This window comes from Heteronotia binoei, chromosome 16 (genome assembly GCF_032191835.1).
Source record: "Heteronotia binoei isolate CCM8104 ecotype False Entrance Well chromosome 16, APGP_CSIRO_Hbin_v1, whole genome shotgun sequence".
In the NCBI taxonomy this organism is placed as follows: Eukaryota; Metazoa; Chordata; class Lepidosauria; order Squamata; family Gekkonidae; genus Heteronotia; species Heteronotia binoei.
The window spans coordinates 41,974,282-41,983,874 of NC_083238.1; positions in this window are offsets into that span (position 1 = coordinate 41,974,282).

The following is a 9,593-nucleotide window of genomic DNA, read 5'->3' on the forward strand; positions in this document are numbered from 1 at the left end:
CTAGCTTAATCTTGTCAGATCTCAGAAGCTGGCTAGGGTTGGCTCTGACAAGTATTTGGATGGGTGACCTCCAAGAAATACCAGGGGCATGATGCAGAGGTAGGCAATGGCAAGCTACCTCTGACACATCTCTTGCCTTAAAACAAATGTAGCTCACCATCTAGTGGTACATAAGAAGAGACTGAAAAGGAAGAGATTGGATTTATACCCCACCCTTCACTACCCAAAGGAGTCTCAGAGTAGCTTACAATCTCCTTTTCCTTCCCCTCCCCACAAAAGACACCCTGTGAGGTAAGTGAAGCTTAGAGAGCTCTGACAGAAACTTCTCTTGAGGGGAACAGCTCTGCAAGAACTTGTGACTAATTCAAGGTCACAGCAGGTGCATGTGGAGGAGTGGGAGATCAAACCCAGTTCTCCCAGATAAGACTCTGCACAACCACTACACCAAACTGGCTCTCTAAGAGCTAGAACTTCTGGATGACAGAAAATCTTAGAATCTCTTGGCTATACTATGCTCACTGTCAGATGATGATGATGATGATGATGAGCTACAATATTTTGAAAGTCTGTTTTGAATACTCACAGAGGCTGCATTAACAGTAAAACTAAAATGGAGGCAACATTAGAAGAAGGCCTGGGTCTCTATGGCCTGTTGTTGGTCCTCCAGAGGAATTGTTTGGCCCCAGTGTGAGCCAGGATGCTAGACTAGATGGACCACTGGTCTGATCCAACAGGGTTTTTCTTATGTTCTTATGATACTATTATATGTTTATTTAATTTGATCTATATTCTGCCCTCCCCTACAAGCGGGCTTGGGGGGGGGCACAACATTTCAATAACACAAAATAAAATTAAGCATTAAAACTGACAATAATTTAAGCCAGTTAAATAAAACAAACTATAAACAAGATCGTAAGTATTCAGTTACGTACTGTTATTATTTGGTAAGTAACTGTATTCAGTTACTTAGTGTTATTGTGTGCGGCTAGGGAGACCTGTCTTTCAGAGGGAATGTGGCCCAATTCCTAATTCAGCCCAGATAGACACTGGGAGAACTTGAGAGCAAGAAAGAAAACCTTTCTTCCATCACCTCTCACTTCTGTGCTGGGTCTTACAGTTTAAGGAACACATTGAACCTGGCCAGTGACATACTCCAGCTCACAAAGGGATCAGCTGACATGCACTTGGAAAGAATACCGAGGAACCAGACACAGTGAAATTAGAAACAAAAGTTTATTCAAAGGGATGATACAAGCGGTTGGGCCTGGGAAATTAGCAAACCCAAACAATTACGATAATATCTTACATACAGCAAAACACTAGAATTGTCATATTGGTGATAAAAAGTGCCATCATATCACAGATGGCAAAACCATAAAGCAGGGGTGCCAAGCTCATTTGTTTGGTTTTTTTAGGTTTAAATTTTTTAAATACGAAGGGGAAAGAGTGATGCAGGGATACAGAAGCAAAAAAAAAAGAAAAGAGTTAGAGAGGGAACAAAAAACCCCAAAGAGAAGCAGCAAATATAACAGTTACATTCTACCTTCCAAACCTAATACTAAATTCTTTCTACCTGCAAGTCTTACATTTTAACCCAATATAACCATTAAATTCTACAGTCTTATTATTTTATTATATACTTTGTACTATTCTATTGCTTATGATATAAATCTAAGCTATTCACCTTTAATACAAACAAGCAAGAAAAGCAAAGGAACCAACCACAAAGCAAAACCCGCTGGTTGATTTTAACAATATTAGGGTAAACACTAACTTTTACAATATTGACAATAGGCATAAGCAGAGAAGATGAGTATAATTTCTTTATCCTTAATACTACCTTAGTTGCTTCCAGCAGAGCAAAAAGGAAAAGGAAAAGAAAAAAGAAACCCAAACCAAACCTAACAGATAATACTTTATCTATTTCAATATAAACAGATTCTAAAGTTAAAAAGAAAATCAGGAGCAGATCTTTAAAATTTTCAAATACCTGTGTTGTCTATCTTGTTATAAATTGACCCAGATTAATGGTTTGTGAGACTGAATGTTTAAGATTCATTAAACTTTTTTGAGACTTTTTTGAGAGCCGGTTTGGTGTAGTGGTTAAGTGTGCGGACTCTTATCTGGGAGAACTGGGTTTGATTCCCCACTCCTCCACTTGCACCTGCTGGAATGGCCTTGGGTCAGCCATAGCTCTGGCAGAGGTTGTCCTTGAAAGGGCAGCTGCTGTGAGAGCCCTCTCCAGCCCCACCCACCTCACAGGGTGACTGTTGTGGGGGAGGAAGGTAAAGGAGATTGTGAGCCGCTCTGAGACTCTTCGGAGTGGAGGGCGGGATATAAATCCAATATCTTCTTCTTCTTCTTTAAGAAGCACAAATTCAATAAACAATGACAGCCTCATTTCCCATACTTATTTATTTTTATCTAGGTAAGAAATCATACCCTCTCTATAACCCACTCTCTATTAAATTGCTCTATTTAACTTTAAAACAAAAGTAGGATCCCTAGATGAAAACAGCCTCCTCTCTCACACATTTATTTTTGCATATGGAAAAAAGTCATACACCTCTATAACCCACTGTCTATTAAAATACCCTATTTAGCTTTGAAAATGTATGTTCCATAGATAGAAATGACACAGAGAAGAGAAACATCCAGGTTCTAAAAGTCTCGCTTGCCATTTCAAAGCCGCACGCCTCTAGGAGTCTCACTTGCCTTTTCAAAGCCATTTCAAGACCACACACCAGTTCCCTTTTATTAATTCCATGTTGACCAATTACGTAAAAGAGCAACAGTTTATAATCCCTTCTTTTTAAAAGCTTTCTAAGTCTTGATCTTCTTGAAGTAGTCTGCCTTTTCTCCTTTTAGCACATAGATCCATTTTACTAAAAGTGATGAGGTCTCCACACCGTCACTTCCTCCTTCACTTGATTTTTGCCTCCTTTTTGTAACTGCGCACAATGTCTCCAATTTGATTTCTTTCGACTCCTTTCCCACCAGATCTTTATCCTCTTCTCTCGACTCCGTAGACATCACTGGGATCCCTTTACCACTCTGTTCATGTAAATTTTCAGTTTTGCTGTATTTCAAAATAAAGGTTTCCATCCTGTCCTGTATCAACTCTGTCAGCAAACTGATTCCCTGCTTTAAGGAGAATATGGTAACCATAATATGATTTTTATCAAGCACTTCAAGTTGAATCACCATCTTCTCCACAGTATAACTCAGTTTGATAATCAAAGTTAAAAAGTAACTGAAAGTCCCAGATGGTCTGTCTTTCTAACTCTCCTCCAGCCATGTGTTCTTCTCTTCCATTCCGGTTGTAATCATTTCAGTCCCGATCAGGTATCAAAAGCATTTCTCTTAAAGATATATCCAACTTGTATTCAGACCATATTGTAATAAAATAATGTTCTCATTATAGCTTGTTTAATTGTAAGCCAAATCCATTTAAATATCTTTGTTCAATCCAATTTAAGTTATTGAAAATCCTTAAGTTTGTTCTTTGTCTTTTTGAAGCCTCCCTTAGGGGAAAAAGGGGGTGGGGGGATAGCCTCCTCTTCCCCTTTTTTTGAACAGTCCCAATTGGGATTGTGGTAAAAGATCCATTAATTGGTAGTATTAAAAAGAAAGACTTACTTGCATGATAGCATTTCAATGATTAAGGTAGAAATATGATGTGATAGAAGCTTGTTAGAAGAAGAAAGCAGTCGGGCGTTCATCTCTTGCTGCCATCATGGCGACCACGATAGTGGAGCATCGGGGCAGACAGGGGAAACAGAGACCAGCCACCACTGTTTCCCTTTCCCTGGCTCCTGTAAAGCCCCTTCCTGAGTTGCCACAGCTGTGGCATCCCTCCTACTGCCCAGTTCAGCGGGCCACCAAAGGCGAGCTCCGTGGACCCCACCATGTTCGAGATGCCAAAACTCAAAAGCCCATCAAACTCATTTGTTACAAGGGCCGGATCTGACGTAAGTGGAACTTTGTGGGGACGAGCCATGTGTGTCAAAAAATGTAATGCTAGGTGGTGGAGATATAAACTTTATAAAGGACAAAAACCCAATTTTTTTAAAAAATAAATAAAACATGCACTCTTGCAATATTTTGTTTATTGAACAGCCTCTGATAACTCTTGCACTGAGGAGCCTTGGCCAATAGAAGAATGAGAGGCTTGGCTCAATAGCTCTGCTGTGTGATTGAGAGTGCCTGGCAAAGCAAGCTGTGATGCAGAGGGAAGCAAGGGGAAAGTAAATGACAGCCAGTTGATCCCAGGCCTGATAGGACCCCTCCGGAGGCCTGATCTTGCCCTTGGACCACATGTTTGTCACCCCTGCCAAGATTTCAGGTCATGACTCATAGGCTGAACATCTCCTTGGCAGGCAGAAGCCCCAGGTTCAATGCCCAATCCAGGTAATGGGATTAGGTGGGGTAATGTGAAAGACCTTTACCTAAGATTCTGGAGAACTGCTACTTGTCTTGGTGGGCAATACTGATCTTGATGGAGCAAGGATCTGATTCAGTATAAGACACCTTCATGTGTTCACCCAGACAAGCATAGGTGGTTTGCCATTGCATACCTATGCATAGCTACCTTGGACTTCCTTGGTGGTCTCCCATCCATATATTAACCAGGGCTAACCATGCTTAGCTTCTGAAATCTGATGAGACTGAACTGCTCTGGGCCATCCAGGTCAGGGTAAATAGTCATATTAAATATTTCATCATCCAAGTATCCATGTACCCTATGCAATGTATTCCATTCAAGAAGCGAAGAAGAGTGGCCAACTACCTGGAGATCTCCTACAATTGATCTCCAGACAACCAAGATCAACTCCCCTGGAAAAAATGGTTGCTTTAGAGGGTGGACTTTAGGGCAGCAGTCCCCAACCTTTTTGCCACCAGGGACCGGTTTTGTGGAAGACAATTTTTCTATGGACTGGGGGGGGGGGGGATGGTTTCGGATTATACAGTCGTGCACTTTATTTCTATTAGTTTGATGTAGTTAAGTGTCCTTCCATATACGCCCCAGAGGTCGCTTCGTTTGGCCTCCCAGGATCTTCTGACAGTCCCCGGCCCAAGGGATGCCCGTCTTGCCTCTACCAGGGCCAGGACTTTCTCGGTCCTGGCCCCAACCTGGTGAAATCAGCTCCCAATAGAGATACAGGCCCTACCTGGCCCACTGGCCTTTCGTAGGGCCTGTAAAATGGAGCTGTTCTGCCAGGTCTTTGGATGAGGCAGCGGGCATCCACCTATTAGATCGGTTGGCCTCCCCCTACTCCTTTACGGCCCACTGCATCAGTGCATTGTGGAGCTATACCATCTTGCTCATATCACCTTGCTGAACTAACTTACTGCACTTACTGAATGTTGAATTTGTTTTTTATTATGATTTTATTGTGATTTTAATTTAAATTGTTGTACTCCATTCTGAGCCCCCCAAAAGGGGGAAGGGGCGGAATAGAAATAAACTAATAATAATAATAATAATAACAATAATATCTGGGAGAATCGGGTTTGATTCCCCACTCCTCCACTTACAGCTGCCGGAATGGTCTTGGGCCAGCTATAGCTCTCATAGGAGTTGTCCTTGAAAGGGCAGCTGCTGTGAAAGCCCTCTCAGTTCCACCCACCTCATAGGATGTCTGTTGTGGGGGAGGAAGGTAAAGGAGATTGTGAGCCAGTCTGAGACTCTGAAATTCGGAGTGGAGGGCTGGATATAAACCCAATGTCTTATCATTATTATTACTACATTGTAATATATAATGAAATAATTATGCAACTCCCAGCCCAGTTGCTAACAGGCCACAGACCAGTATTGGTCCATGACCCGGGGGTTGGGGAGCCCTGCTTTAGGGAATTTTACCCTGCTGGGGTCCCTTCCCCCATCCCCGCCCTCTCCTGGCTTCACCCTCCAAATCTCCAGATCTGGCAACCCTAGAGGGAAGCAAAATAACAAAGGATGTTGAGCGAGAGGATAAAATTGGGGTGAGCATTCTTGAAATAACACTGAATTCCTGAAATAACACTAGGGTTGCCAGGTCAGTGTTGGAAAATATGCGGAGACTTTGGGGGTGGATCTTGGAGAGGGTGGGGTTTGGGGAGGGCAGGGGCCTCAGCATGGTCCAATGCCATAGAGTCCACCCTTCCAAGCAGCTGGAGATCAGTTGTAAAAACAGGAGATAGCCAGCCCCTCCCTAGAGGCTGGCAACGTTAAATAACATTCCCAATTAGGAATTCAGATTTCAAAAGGAAACAGGAAATTTCAGGCTTCATTTCATTTTGGGGATATCTGAATCCTCAGCCCAATTTTATCATCTTGATCAATGTCCTTTGTTTGCTACCTGAAATTTGGGGTTTGTTTCAGAACGATTGGATTTACTATTTGGTGGGAAGGGGGGACAACCCTACAAAGGTAGACAGCCGGACTGCAGGCCCCTTCTCTACCTCACAGGCAGCAGGAACAGTGTGAGAGAGAAAGTGCACCCCAGTGGTGCCATGGTGTCCCTACTTCTACAGCTCTTTGAACATGCTTTACATTTCCAGTGTTAACAAGGGTATATCCTTGGCTATTAACAACAGTAGCTAGAGGCCACATTTACTGATACATAAGCAAGGGCTTTTTTATCAGGAACACACAGAAATGTAGTTCTGACTGGCTTGGCATCAGAGGGTGTGGCATAATATGCAAATTAGTTCCTGCAAGACGTTTTCTACAAAAAGCCCTGTGTGAAACAATGGTGACATCAGGGGATACGGCCTAATATGCAAATGAATTCCTGCTGGGCTTTTTCTTACACAAGTTCCACCAGGGGTGGAATTCTAGCAGGAGTCCCTATGCGTATTAGGCCACACACCCCTGATGTAGCCAGTCCTCCAAGAGCTTACAAAAAAGAGCCTCATAAGTTCATGAAGGATTGGCTACATCAGGGGTGTGTGGCCTAATATGCATAGGAGCTCCTGCTAGAATTCCACCTCTGAGTCCCACCCATCCCCCAAATTATCCAAAACTGATTCTCAAAGTAGTATGAATACACCTGAAATTTCACAATAAAGATAATCATGCTGTTCTTGAAATACTGAAATGAAATTGAAACGAAAAATTGTAAAGGACGCATCCCTAGATAAAACAAGAGTTTAAAATGACATTATCCAGCTTCCAGTCAGAGATCCATCCTGAGGCAGTAGTCCAAGCATCTGAACAACAAAATAACCCAGAAAGTGTTCCAATAGGCAGAGCAGCAGAGGTGTGTTATATACATTCAGAACACACATTTCTGTAGCAACACCAACTGGGGAGGTAAAGGCAGCGAAGTCTCTGCTTCTGGGATCTCCCACAAGTACACTCAAGTAAAGCACAAAAGAGCAAGAGAAGTGGGGATCTTCAAACCCTCTGGCTCTCAGACAAAACATTCTGTTTATTCAGGCTTTCAGCTGAAGTGCGGCATCAATTTAACTGTTTTCATGGGCTCCAGCCAGAGGCCTGTATTATAGATATTGTTTTAGACTACTTACTGTTTGTTTATTCGACTTCTCACCTGGGGTGAAATTCTAGCAGAAGCTCCTTTGCATATTAGGCCACACACCCCTGAGGTAGCCAATCTTCCAAGAGCTTACAAAAAAGAGCTCTGTAAGCTCCAGGAGGATTGGCTACATCAGGGGTGTGTGGCCTAATATGCAAAGGAGCTCCTGCTAGAATTCCACCCCTGCTTCTTGCCCACCCTACCCCGTAAGCAGGCTCAGGGTGGTCTACATCAATAGACATGCAACTCAATAACCAGTTAAAACATAATTTGAAAGTAATCTCAATGTATCCTAATACACCACTGCCAGTGATGTCAAAATGCATTTGCTTTCAGGGCACCCCTTGTGTTTGCAGGTTTATTACTTCTTGACAGAGCAGTTCCTCAGTGGAACAGGCTTCCTTGAGAGGTGGTGGGCTCTCCTTCTTTGGAGGTTTTCAAACAGAGGCTAGATGGCCATCTGACAGCAATGTTAATGCTGTGAACTTAGGTAGATCGTGAGAAGGAGGGCAGGGAGGGTTTCATCTGTGCTTAGTGCTCCTTGCCCCTTTCTTACATGCCCAAGAAAAGACGGATCACTACTTTGCAGTTTTTCTCCAGGGTAGTTTGGCCTGGGATCCTGGAGACGTTTCCTGCCATCTTCTGAGTGTGGAACAGGGGTCATTTGGGGTGTGTGTAGGGAGGTATTTGTGAGTATTGTGCAGGACTTGGACTAGATGCCCCTGGAGGTCCTTTCTGAGTCTATGATTCTATGATTCTACGTAGATGTAATTAAGGTTGACAAGAGCGAGCCGATGAGCAATGCAAGGTGAAAGTAATGTAGATGGAACAGTGTAGAGCAGGGGGAGGCTGCGATTCCCAGCTAGCCTTTATTAGTTGAGAATTTTATGATGGTTGTTTTGATTATTTTGTTTTGTTTTGTTTTTGCTTGATGAGCCACTTCAAACAAGTCTCTTGAAAGGCGACATAAACAAACTTTCTAAAAACGACTCATTTCCCCCAAATGGACGCGCCTGCCCAGTAAGTAAAATGTTGTTTTTAAATGTTCTTCTGTGTTCACACGTCAGGTGACTCCAATAACCTGTTCGGGCTGTGGAAGGTTATAAATGTCAGGGGTCATTAAGAATGATGGAAGTATCCAGTGGTCATTTTGTAGAACAAGAGGTGCTGGAGCTCATTAGCACAACTCATTTGCAAAACTCATTTGTGTATGCCACACTTCTGACATCACCAGAAGGTGCATTAAATTATACCAGCTCAGCATCTACCTTAAAATTGAATTCTTGAATTGTCATAACAAAATCTTACTCCCATCATACTTTTTAAAAATACTTTCTCCTACATGGCCACAGCAGCTTGACAAAGATTTCCATCTGTCTGCTTTATATGTTTTGCTTATTTTCCCATTTTTGGTGGGGAAAAATATTTGAAAGTTTGTCAAATCTCAGAGTTCAGCAAAATTCTCACAGGGGGGGTTGAATAATGGAGCTCACCAGAAATTTTTTTTGGGGGTGGTGGGGGTGGTAAGAAATAGCACAATAAAATTTAGAGGTTCTGGAGCTCCTGCCCAAAATGAGTCCTGGAAGTAGCATCTTAAGATGCGCCCACTGTGTGTGTGTATACATCCGTTCATGTCTGAATGCCAAACAATTCTGGTTCACTACATATTTATTTTTCTTCCTTTATTTTTTTTAAATATATTCCTAGGATGCAAAAGAAAGGGGGGGGGGGGAAAGAATCAGCACCTGGTAAGATAAAGTTGATAGAAAACAAGAGCAATGAAGACACTGGGATGAGCTCCCTTACCTCTTCGCTTTCTTAACTCTCCCTCCTCAAGTTCTTCAGGGAGGAGATTTCCCACCAAGAACCTATGCTTACTCGGAACCTTTCAATTTAGCATACAAATTAATTTGTACAAAGACTAATTTCCTGACACCGAAGTTCATCCAATTTATTTACTTAAATTGCATTAATTCACTGTCCTGACCTTTCGAGCCGCTCACATTGTCTCAGCTGACAACCGCATATTGGTGCGTCATTCCTTCTTAATCAGCACACGGTTTGGTGAGCTCT